The sequence below is a fragment of the Kogia breviceps genome, chromosome 14 (genome assembly GCF_026419965.1).
Source record: "Kogia breviceps isolate mKogBre1 chromosome 14, mKogBre1 haplotype 1, whole genome shotgun sequence".
Lineage (NCBI taxonomy): Eukaryota > Metazoa > Chordata > Mammalia > Artiodactyla > Physeteridae > Kogia > Kogia breviceps.
The window spans coordinates 75846163-75858178 of NC_081323.1; positions in this window are offsets into that span (position 1 = coordinate 75846163).

The following is a 12016-nucleotide window of genomic DNA, read 5'->3' on the forward strand; positions in this document are numbered from 1 at the left end:
TATTTGACATTTGGTAGTATGTATATGTCAGTGCTACTCTCTCACTTCATCCCAGCTTACCCTGTAACCTGTGTTTTTTCCTTTGGACACTGTACCTTCCTGGAGGTACAGGAACCCCTAGGGCAATATCTGGAACACAGAACAAACAACTGCTAAATATATGTGTTGAGCAAATGAATGAACAGGCGTGGATTGCCCAGCTTCCTGTTCTTGAGCTCTCTACCAGAAGACAGAGCTCTCAAAGAATCAGTTTCTCTATATACATCCCAACGCATTTCTTTAGGACCATATGGTATCTGACTATATGTGATTACTTCACATTTTCTAAATCCTGAGAGACTGAATATACAAATGGACAGTGGGTAGACACAGAACTCTGACCCACAATCTGCAGGAACCAGCTCAAAAAACCGACCCATCATCTAGAGTAACCAGCTCAGGAAGCCAACCTGCTACCTATAAGCCAAACTTATAGGAAGTCAGACCACTATCTCTAGCAGCTGGTCCAGGAAGCCAAACAATAACACCTGTAATAATCAGCTCAAAATGACCAAGGCTGGGCTTCCCTGGTGGTGCAGTGGTTGAGAATCAGCCTGCCGATGCAGGGGACACGGGTTCGTGCCCCGGTCCCGGAAGATCCCACATGCCGTGGAGCGGCTGGGCCCGTGAGCCATGGCCGCTGAGCCTGCGCTCCACAATGGGAGAGGCCACAACAGTGAGAGGGCCGCATACCGAAAAAAAAAAAAAAAAAAAAAAGACCAAGGCTTGATTAATAACTGATAGCTCCCCTAATTTTCGGCCCTGCTTCCAACTTAGGACCAATTGTGACTGGGATGGGAACTAACTGTATCTTCTGTACAAAGAGACCCATTCCCTTGCCTGAGATCATCGCTGCCTTTCTTTAACTTCGCTCATGCACTGGGTATTGATGGGGTGCTTCCTATGTGTCAGGTGTTGTGCTGGGTGCTGGGGATAGAGGGGCTAGAAGGACACAGTCCCTACATTGAAGAGAAATTCTCCAGCGCCCTCAAATCATCCATCACACCAGAACTCCATGCCCAGGGATCCAGGAGTGTAGGGAGAACCAGATGCTTTTGGAGAGAAGCATCTTCCTGAGCACCTATGCCTGTGTGTGTTTCTACATGATAGAATTCAAATAAATTCTGTTTTGAGAAAATTTGGGGGCAAGGTAGGAAACTGTCCTTCCAAGACAGAGAAGTGAGATGGGTTGCTTGTAGCAGGAGGAAGGGCAGAAACTTTAGGGAAAATCCATTCAGGCCCTGTAGGTGAGCATGGGGTGGAAATACATGAGAAAGACGAGGGTTTCTGCCCACTAGATTTCTGTTCTCTTCTTTCCATGGAAAAGAAACAATCTGGGAGACAGATCCCAAATTATTCAGTTCCACTTAGCTCAGGCAAACCAGACCTGAATTAAAACAGCTTTTGTCCTGGTTTCTCCACCACCCCAACCTTGCCCCAGTATGTGGCAGATCAGATGCAGCCCCTCCTGCCCCACTATCCTTCTGGAATCTTCTGTAGCACCTCTGAGCTCAGGGACAGCGTAGAAACTTACTGAGTCAGGAATGCCAGCAGTGGAAAAGGATGACTGTTCTCCAAATCTCCCCAGACCCTCCCTCTGCCTTTGACCAGGCTAGGGGTGCCAGGAGGACAAAGCTGGATGTGGACTCCCTCTTGCTAGAACACCAGAATCACAATTAGCTGCTGGACAATCATCAACAGGAAGACACTGGAACTCACCAAAAAAGATACCCCACATCAAAAGACAAAGGAGAAGCCACAATGAGATGGTAGGAGGGACACAATCACAGTAAAATCAAATCCCATAACTGCTGGGTGGGTGACTCACAGACTGGAGAACACTTATACAACAGAAGTCCACTCACTGGAGTGAAGGTTCTGAGCCCCACATCAGGTTCCCAACCTGGGGCTCTGGCAACGGGAAGAGGAATTCCTAGAGAATCAGATTTTGGAGGCTAGTGGTGTTTGACTGCAGGACTTCAACAGGACTGGGGGAAACAGAGACTCCACTCTTGGAGGCCACACACAAAGTAGTGTGCCTATCGGGACCCAGGGAAAGGAGCAGTGACCCCAGGGGAGACTGAAACAGACCTACCTGCTAGTGTTGGAAGGTCTCCTGCAGAAGTGAGAGGTGGCTGTGCTCACCGTGGGGACAAGGACACTGGCAGCAGAAGTTCTGGGAAGTACTCCTTGGTGTGAGCCCTCCCAGAGTCCGCCATTAGCCCCACAAAAGAGCCCAGGTAGGCTCCAGTGTTGGGCTGCCTCAGGCCACAGAAACAACAGGGAGGGAAGCCAGCCCCACTCATCAGCAGTCAAGCGGATTAAAGTTTTACTGAACTCTGCCCACCAGAGCAACAGTCAGCTCTACCCACCACCAGTCCCTCCCATCAGGAAACTTGCACAAGCATCTTGCATAGCCTCATCCACCAGAGGGCAGACAGAAGCAAGAAGAACTACAATCCTGCAGCCTGTGGAACAAAAACCACATTCACAGAAAGATAGACAAGATGAAAAGGCAGAGGACTATGTACCAAATGAAGGAACAAGATAAAACCCCAGAAAAACAACTAAATGAAGTGGAGAGAGGCAACCTTCCAGAAAAAGAATTCAGAATAATGATAGTGAAGATGATCCAGGACCTCGGAAAAAGAATGGAGGCAAAGATCGAGAAGATGCAAGAAATGTTTAACAAAGACCCAGAAGAATTAAAGAACAGACAAACAGAGATGAACAATACAATAACTGAAATGGAAACTACACTAGAAGGAATCCATAGCAGAATAACTGAGGCAGAAGAACTATAAGTGACCTGGAAGACAGAATGGTGGAATTCACTGCTGTGGAACAGAATAAAGAAAAAAGAATGAAAAGAAATGAAGACAGCCTAAGAGACCTCTGGGACAACATTAAGTGCAACAATATTCTCATTATAGGGGTCCCAGAAGGAGAAGAGAGAGAAAAAGGACCCAAGAAAATATTTGAAGAGATTATAGTTGAAAACTTCCCTAACATGGGAAAGGAAATAGCCACCCAAGTCCAGGAAGCACAGCAAGTCCCATACAGGATAAACTCAAGGAGAAACACGCTGAGACACATAGTAATCAAACTGGCAAAAATTAAAGACAAAGAAAAATTACTGAAAGCAGCAAGGGAAAACCAACAAATAACATACAAGGGAACTCCCATAAGGTTAACAGCTGATTTCTCAGCAGAAACTCTACAAGCCAGAAGGAAGTGGCATGATATACTTAAAGTGATGAAAAGGAAGAACCTACAACCAAGATCACTCTACCCAGCAAGGATCTCATTCAGATTCGATGGAGAAATCAAAAGCTTTACAGACAAGCAAAAGCTAAGAGAATTCAGCACAATGAAACCAGCTCTACAACAAATGCTAAAGGAACTTCTCTAAGTGGGAAACACAAGAGAAGAAAAGGACCTACAAAAACAAACCCAAAACAATTAAGAAAATGGTAATAGGAACATGCATATTGATAATTACCTTAAATGTGAATGGATTAAATACTCCAACCAAAAGACACAGGCTTGCTGAATGGATACAAAAACAAGACCCATCTATATTCTGTCTACAAGAGACCCACTTCAGACCTAGGGACACATACAGACTGAAAGTGAGGGGATGGAAAAATATATTCCATGCAAATGGAAATCAAAAGAAAGCTGGAATAGCAATACTCGTATCAGATAAAATAGACTGTAAAATAAAGAATGTTACAAGAGACAAGGAAGGACACTACATAATGATCAAGGTATCAATCCAAGAAGAAGACATAACAATTATAAATATATATGCACCCAACATAGGAGCACCTCAATACATAAGACAACTGCTAACAGCTATAAAAGAGGAAATCTACAGTAACACAATAATAGTGGGGGATTTTAACACCTCACTTACACCAAGGGACAGATCATCCAGACAGAAAATTAATAAGGCAACACAAGCTTTAAATGACACAATAGACCAGATAGATTTAAATGATATTTATAGCACATTCCATCAAAAAACAGCAGATTACACTTTCTTCTCAAGTGCACACGGAACATTCTCCAGGATAGATCACATCTTGGGTCACATATCAAGCCCCAGGAAATTTAAGAAAATTGAAATCATATCAAGCATCTTTTCTGACCACAACACTATGAGATTAGAAATGAATTACAAGGAAAAAAACGTAAAAAACACAAACACATGGAGGCTAAACACTACATTACTAAATAAACAAGAGATCACTGAAGAAATCAAAGAGGAAATAAAAACATACTTAGAGACAAATGACAATGAAAACATGATGATCCCAAACCTATGGGATGCAGCAAAAGCAATTCTAAGAGGGAAGTTTATAGCTATACAAGCCTACCTTAAGAGACAAGAAAAATCTCAAATAAACAATCTAACCTTACACCTAAACGAACTAGAGAAAGAACAACAAACAAAACCCAAAGTCAGCAGAAGGAAAGAAATCATACAGATCGGAGCAGAAATAAATGAAATAGAAACAAAGAAAACAATAGCAAAGATCAATAAAACTAAAAGCTGGTTCTTTGAGAAGATAAACAAAATTGATAAACAATTGGCCAAACTCTTCAAGAAAAAGAGGGAGAGGACTCAAATCAATAAAATTAGAAATGAAAAAGGAGAAGTTACAACAGATACCGCAGAAATACAAAGCATCCTAAGAGACTACTACAAGCAACTCTATGCCAATAAAATGGACAACCTGGAAGAAATGGACAAATTCTTAGAAAGGTATAACCTTCCAAGACTGAACCAGGAAGAAATAGAAAATATGAACAGACCAATCACAAGTAATGAAATTGAAACTGTGATTTAAAATGTTCCAACAAACAAAAGTCCAGGACCAGAAGGCTTCACAGGTGAATTTTATAAAACATTTAGAGAAGAGCTAACACCCATCCTTCTCAAACTCTTCCAAAAAATTGCAGAGGAAGGAACACTCCCAAACTCATTCTATGAGGCCACCATCACCCTGATACCAAAACCAGAAAAAGATACTACAAAAAAAGAAAATTACAGACCAATATCACTGATGAATAGAGATGCAAAAATCTTCAACAAAATACAAACAAACAGAATCCAACAACACATTAAAAGGATCATACACCATGATCAAGTGGGATTTATCCCAGGGATGCAAGGATTCTTCAATATATGTAAATCAATCAATGTGATAAACCATATTAACAAATTGAAGAACAAAAACCATATGATCATCTCAGTAGATGCATAAAAAGGTTGTGACAAAATTCAACACCCATTTATCATAAAAACTCTCCAGAAAGTGTACATAGAGGGAACCTATCTCAACATATTAAAGGCCATATACGACAAACCCATAGGAAACATCATTCTCAATGGTGAAAAACTGAAAGCATTTCCTCTAAGATCAGGAACAAGACAAGGAGGTCCACTCTCACCACTATTATTCAACATAGCTTTGGAAGTCCTAGCCATGGCAATCAGAGAAGAAAAAGAAATAAAAGGAATACAAGTTGGAAAAGAAGAAGTAAAATTGTCACTGTTTGCAGATGACATGATACTATACATAGAGAATCCTAAAAATGCCACCAGAAAACTACTAGAGCTAATCAATGAATTTGGTAAAGTTGCAGGATACAACATTAATGCACAGAAATCTCTTGCATTCCTATACACTAATGATGAACAATCTGAAAGAGAAATTAAGGAAACACTCCCATTTACCATTGCAACAAAAAGAATAAAATACCTAGGAATAAACCTACCTAAGGAGACAAAAGACCTGTATGCAGAAAACTATAAGACACTGATGAAAGAAATTAAAGATGATACCAACAGATGGAGAGATATACCATGTTCTTGGATTGGAAGAATCAATATTGTGAAAATGGCTATACTACCCAAATCAATCTATAGATTCAATGCAATCCCTATCAAATTACCAATGGCATTTTTTACAGAACTAGAACAAAAAAATCTTAAAATTTGTATGGAGACACAAAAGACCCTGGATAGCCAAAACACTCTTGAGGGAAAAAAACGGAGCTGGAGGAATCAGGCTCCCGGACTTCAGACTATACTACAATGCTACAGTAATCAAGACAATATGGTACTGGCACAAAAGCAGAAACATAGATCAATGGAACAAGATAGAAAGCCCAGAGATAAACCCATGCACCTATGTTCAACTAATCTATTATAAAGGAGGCAAAGATATACAATGGAGGAAAGACAGTCTCTTCAATAAGTGGTGCTGGGAAAACTGGACAGCTACATGTAAAAGAATGAAATTAGAACACTCCCTAACACCATACACAAAAATAAACTCAAAATGGATTACAGACCTAAATGTAAGACCGGACACTATAAAACTCTTAGAGGAAAACATCAGAAAGACACTCTTTGACATAAATCACAGCAAGATCTTTTGTGATCCACCTCTTAGTGTAATGGAAATAAAAACAAGTGTAAACAAATGTGACCTAATGAAACTTCAAGGCTTTTGCACAGCAAAGGAACCATAAACAAGACGAAAAGACAACCCTCAGAATGGGAGAAAATATTTGCAAACGAATCAACAGAAAAAGGATTAATCTCCAAAATATATAAACACCTCATGCAGCTCAATATTAAAAAAACAAACAACCCAATCCAAAAGTGGGCAGAAGACCTAAATAGACATTTCTCCAAAGAAGACATACAGATGGCCAAGAAGCACATGAAAAGCTGCTCAACATCACTAATTATTAGAGAAATGCAAATTAAACCTACAATGAGATATCAAGGTATCAGTTAGAATGGGCATCATCAGAAAATCTATAAACAACAAATGCTGGAGAGGGTGTGGAGAAAAGGGAACCCTCTTGCACTGTTGGTGGGAATGTAAATTGATACAGCCACTATGGACACAGTATGGAGGTTCCTTAAAAAACTAAAAATAGGGCTTCCCTGGTGGCGCAGTGGTTGAGAGTCCGCCTGCCGATGCAGGGGACATGGGTTCGTGCCCCTGTCTGGGAGGATCCCACATGCCACAGAGCGACTGGGCCCATGAGCCATGGCCACTGAGCCTGCTCGTCCGGAGCCTGTGCTCTGCAACGGGGGAGGCCACAACAGTGAGAGGCCCGCGTACCGCAAAAAAAAAAAAACACACCTAAAAATAGAATTACCATATGACCCAGCAATCCCACTACTGGGCATATACCCAGAGAAAACCATAATTCAAAAAGACACATGCACGCCAATGTTCATTGCAGCACTATTTACAACAGCCAGGTCATGGAAGCAACCTAAATGCGCATTGACAGACGAATGGATAAAGAAGATGTGGTACATATATACAATAGAATATTACTCAGCCATAAAAAGGAATGAAATGGGGTCATTTGTAGAGATGTGGATGGATCTAGAGACTGTCATACAGAGTTAAGTAAGTCAGAAAGAGAAAAACAAATATCATATATTAACGCTTGTATGTGGAACCTAGGAAAATGGTACAGATGAACCGGTTTGCAGGGCAGAAATTGAGACACATATGTAGAGAACAAACATATGGACACCAAGGGGGGAAAGCGGCAGGGGTGGTGGTGGTGGTGGTGGTGGTGGTGTGATGAATTAGGCAATTGGGATTGACATGTATACACTGATGTATATAAAACTGATGACTAATAAGGACCTGATATATAAAAAAATAAATAAAATTTAAAAATTAAAAAAAAACAAAACAAAACTGGATGTGACTGACTCATGATCCCACTAGGCTGAGAAGATGAGTAACTGGGGGGTGTCCACCCCTTCCTTGCTTATATCATCCCCTTCAATTGCCATCTTTTTCTGGAAATGTCAAAGCCATGATTCACTGAAATAGGGCTGTGAGTTTTAGACACCCTAAGGTCTTGGCTGGAGCCTCACTGTCCTCATCTGTAAAATGAGTGTGCTGAATTAAGAACCCATCCTGTTCTACACTTTTATGATCCAAGTTATCCTTGACAAAGGCAAGGTGCCTTACCGTGACTTTTCTCTGAAGCATCATGGAAGTACGTTGGGCAGCTTGAGAGAAGAGATGGAGTCTTACTGGTCCAACATTCTTATCTTGTCCATCCTCACTCATCCAGGGTGGAACCCAAGTCTAAGAAAAGAGAGCGAAGGAAAGGCCAGGTTCAAGGTCCTTCGAAGGCTGGTGGTCTCTCGACCTGTCCACAACAGCAGCCCTGAGTCTCCCAGACTTCTTCTGGTTTAAATCATTTCTGGTTGTCTTTTATCCTCTCCAGGATCTGGACCACTTCTCCTTTCTCTTTATTGGGTTTTTCTGTCACAATTTCCTTCTTGGAATTGAACCGCTGCACCCTCGCTCTCTCCCTCTCTCAAATTTTCTTCATCGCCAAGAATTCCAGGGCCTTTATCCAGCCATGTTGTGTCTGAGGTCTCCTCAGGGCTGCTCCCCTCCGGGTGACATTGCTACTCCCATCCCTGTCCCCTCCCTCTCCCCCACTGCCCTGGCACAGCCCAACTCCAGGGTCACCAACGGCCTCTGTAGCCAGATCCAGAGACTTCCTCATTTCTTACTTCACTCAGTGTCACTTGACAGCAGCCTGTGATGTTGTTCATACTCCTTCTCTCCACGCTGCCTTTGCACTGTGCCCTTCTCTCTCCGTCTTCGCGGACACTTTCTTTCCCCACCTTCTTGAGCCCCTATTCTGTGGCCATCATTGACATTTCTTGGGACCCAGCTCAGGCCCATTTTTCTCCTTCCTCTTCACACTCCCATCAGGATCTCATCCAGCACTTCTGCCGATGGTTTCAGAACTCATCTCCAGCCCATACTTTTCTCCTGAGATCCAGCCCTGCACACCCTTCAGGATGTGGAGGCTTCCCCCCTTGGGAAGCACACTTACCTAACACAATAATCATCATAGCATAGTAAGGATAATAGCCAATAATAAAAGCTCTTAAATAGTCTTTTGAGCATTTTCACACTTACAAACTCAACTGTCTCAGCAACAATAGGAGGTGTGTATTTTTATTAACACCCCATTTTGCAGAGGAGGAAACAGGCATAGAGAGGTCAGAAGAGCCCACGCTTTTCTTTTTTTAACTTTAAAAAATTTTATTTTTTAAAGTTTGTATTTTTATCAAAGTTATACATAGGCACAGTCAAATTATTTTACAAGCTTTGCTATGAAAAATATCAGGCCCTTATCCTTTCCCTCCACATCTCCCTCCCTGGAGCCGTCATTTTCAATGAAAGAGCCCAGATAAAGGAGGGAAGGATATACAGTGGAGAAAAGACAGCCTCTTCAATAAGTGGTGCTGGGAAAACTGGACAGCTACATGTAAAAGTATGAAATTAGAACACTCCCTAACACCACACACAAAAATAAACTCAAAATGGGTTAAAGACCTAAATGTAAGGCCAGACACTATCAAACTCTTAGAGGAAAACATAGGCAGAACACTCTATGACATAAATCACAGCAAGATCCTTTATGACCCATCTCCTAGAGAAATGGAAATAAAAACAAAAATAAACAAATGGGACCTAATGAAACTTAAAAGCTTTTGCACAGCAAAGGAAACCATAAACAAGACCAAAAGACAACCCTCAGAATGGGAGAAAATATTTGCAAGTGAAGCAACTGACAAAGGATTAATGTCCAAAATTTATAAGCAACTCAGGCAGCTCAATAACAAAAAAACGAACAACCCAATCCAAAAATGGGCAGAAGAACTAAATAGACATTTCTCCAAAGAAGATATACAGATTGCCAACAAACACATGAAAGAATGCTCAACATCATTAATCATTAGAGAAATGCAAATCAAAACTACAATGAGATATCATCTCACACCGGTCAGATTGGCCATCATCAAAAACTCTAGAAACAATAAATGTTGGAGAGGGTGTGGAGAAAAGGGAACCCTCTTGCACTGCTGGTGGGAATGTAAATTGATACAGCCACTATGGAGAACAGTATGGGGGTTCCTTAAAAAACTAAAAATAGAACTACCATATGACCCAGCAATCCCACTACTGGGCATATACCCTGAGAAAACCATAATTCAAAAAGAGTCATGTACCAAAATGTTCATTGCAGCTCTATTTACGATAGCCAGGACATGGAAGCAACCTAAGTGTCCATCAACAGATGGATGGATAAAGAAGATGTGGCACATATATACAATGGAATATTACTCAGCCATAAAAAGAAATGAAACTGAGTTATTTGTAATGAGGTGGATAGACCTGGAGTCTGTCATACAGAGTGAAGTAAGTCAGAAGGAGAAAAACAGATACTGTATGCTAACACATATATATGGACTCTAAGAAAAAAAATGTCATGAAGAGATTAGTGGTAGGACGGGAATAAAACACAGACCTACTAGAGCATGGACTTGAGGATATGGGGAGGGGGAAGGGTAAGCTGTGACGAAGTGAGAGAGTGGCAGGGACATATATACACTACCAAATGTAAATTAGATAGCTAGTGGGAAGCTGCCGCATAGCACAGGGAGATCAGCTCTGTGCTTTGTGACCACCTAGAGGGGTGGGATAGGGAGGGTGGGAGAGACGGTGACGCAAGAGGGAAGAGATATGGGAACATATGTATATGTATAACTGATTCACTTTGTTGTAAAGGAAAAACTAACACACTATTGTAAAACAGTTATACTCCAATAAAGATGTTAAAAAAAAAAAGAATCCATGAGTTCATAGTGACGGGAAGAAAGAGAGGAGGGAAGAAGGAAGAGAAAAGAGAGGGAGGGAGAAAAGCAGGGAGAGAAAACTCTTCTGTACAATAAAGGGCCAACTAATAAATACAGAAGGAATAACAGAGTTAGAAAACCACCACCTTACAACAATCCTAGCAGCAACTAATTTAGGCAAAATGGGTAATAGATATTCACACAGCCTCAAAGTAGCCTCTCATAGATTTTGTATTAATCACAGAAGGAAATAGAGTTAACTTCACAGTGGAGAAATCCATTAACCACTACTTAACCAAGGGATCGATCCAAGTTGACATCACCAATAATGGAAAACCCTACATCGTGTGTCTCCCAGAGTGTGGCACCGAGAAGGACACAACATGCATTGTGTATTGCTCCCACACAAATGCAAAACTTGATTCTAATTATGAGGTGCTGGATATACAGAAATGGAGGGAGATTCTTCAAAACTACTGGTCTGTATGTTTCAAAAATATCAGTAACATGAAAGACAAAGAAAGGCTGAGGAATCATTCCAGATTAAAGGGAACTAAAGACATGACAGCTAAATATAATGAATGATTCCAGATTCCAGTCCTGGATAGAAGAAGGGGAATGTCTGTCAAGGATATTAACGGGAAACTTAGCAACATTTGAATATGGACTAAGCATTAGATATAGTATTGTCTCAATGTTAAATATTTTGAATTTGATCATTGTGTTGTGGTTGCATAAGAGAATGACTTTGTTCTTTGGAAAATCTCACTGAAGTAATTAAGGGTAAAGTGAACACATTGTCTGAAACTTACTCTCAGTTGTTACAGAAAATAAATTGTGTGTGTGTGTTTGAGTAAATTCCACAATCAAGAAGTGGAAAAAAGCCAGGATTTGAATTCATAAGATTTATAAGTTTATTAGCATAAAGTTATAAGTGATTGTAAAATGCTAAAAATTGGTGAATCATCTTGAAGGATGATGGAATTTATTGTACTATTCTTGCACCTTTTCTAAAAATTTGAAATCTTTTCAAAACAAAAAGTCAAAAATAAAAATATACGTAAGTAGAAAAAAAAAAGAGCACAAACACTTTTAAAAAAAATTAAATTAAATTTATTTTTATTATTTTTAAAAATTTTTAGTGGAGTATAGGTGATTTACAATGTTGTGTTAGTTTCTGTACAGAAAAGTGAATCAGTTATACATATACATATATCCACTCTTTAAAATTCTTTTCCAGCATAGGTCATTACA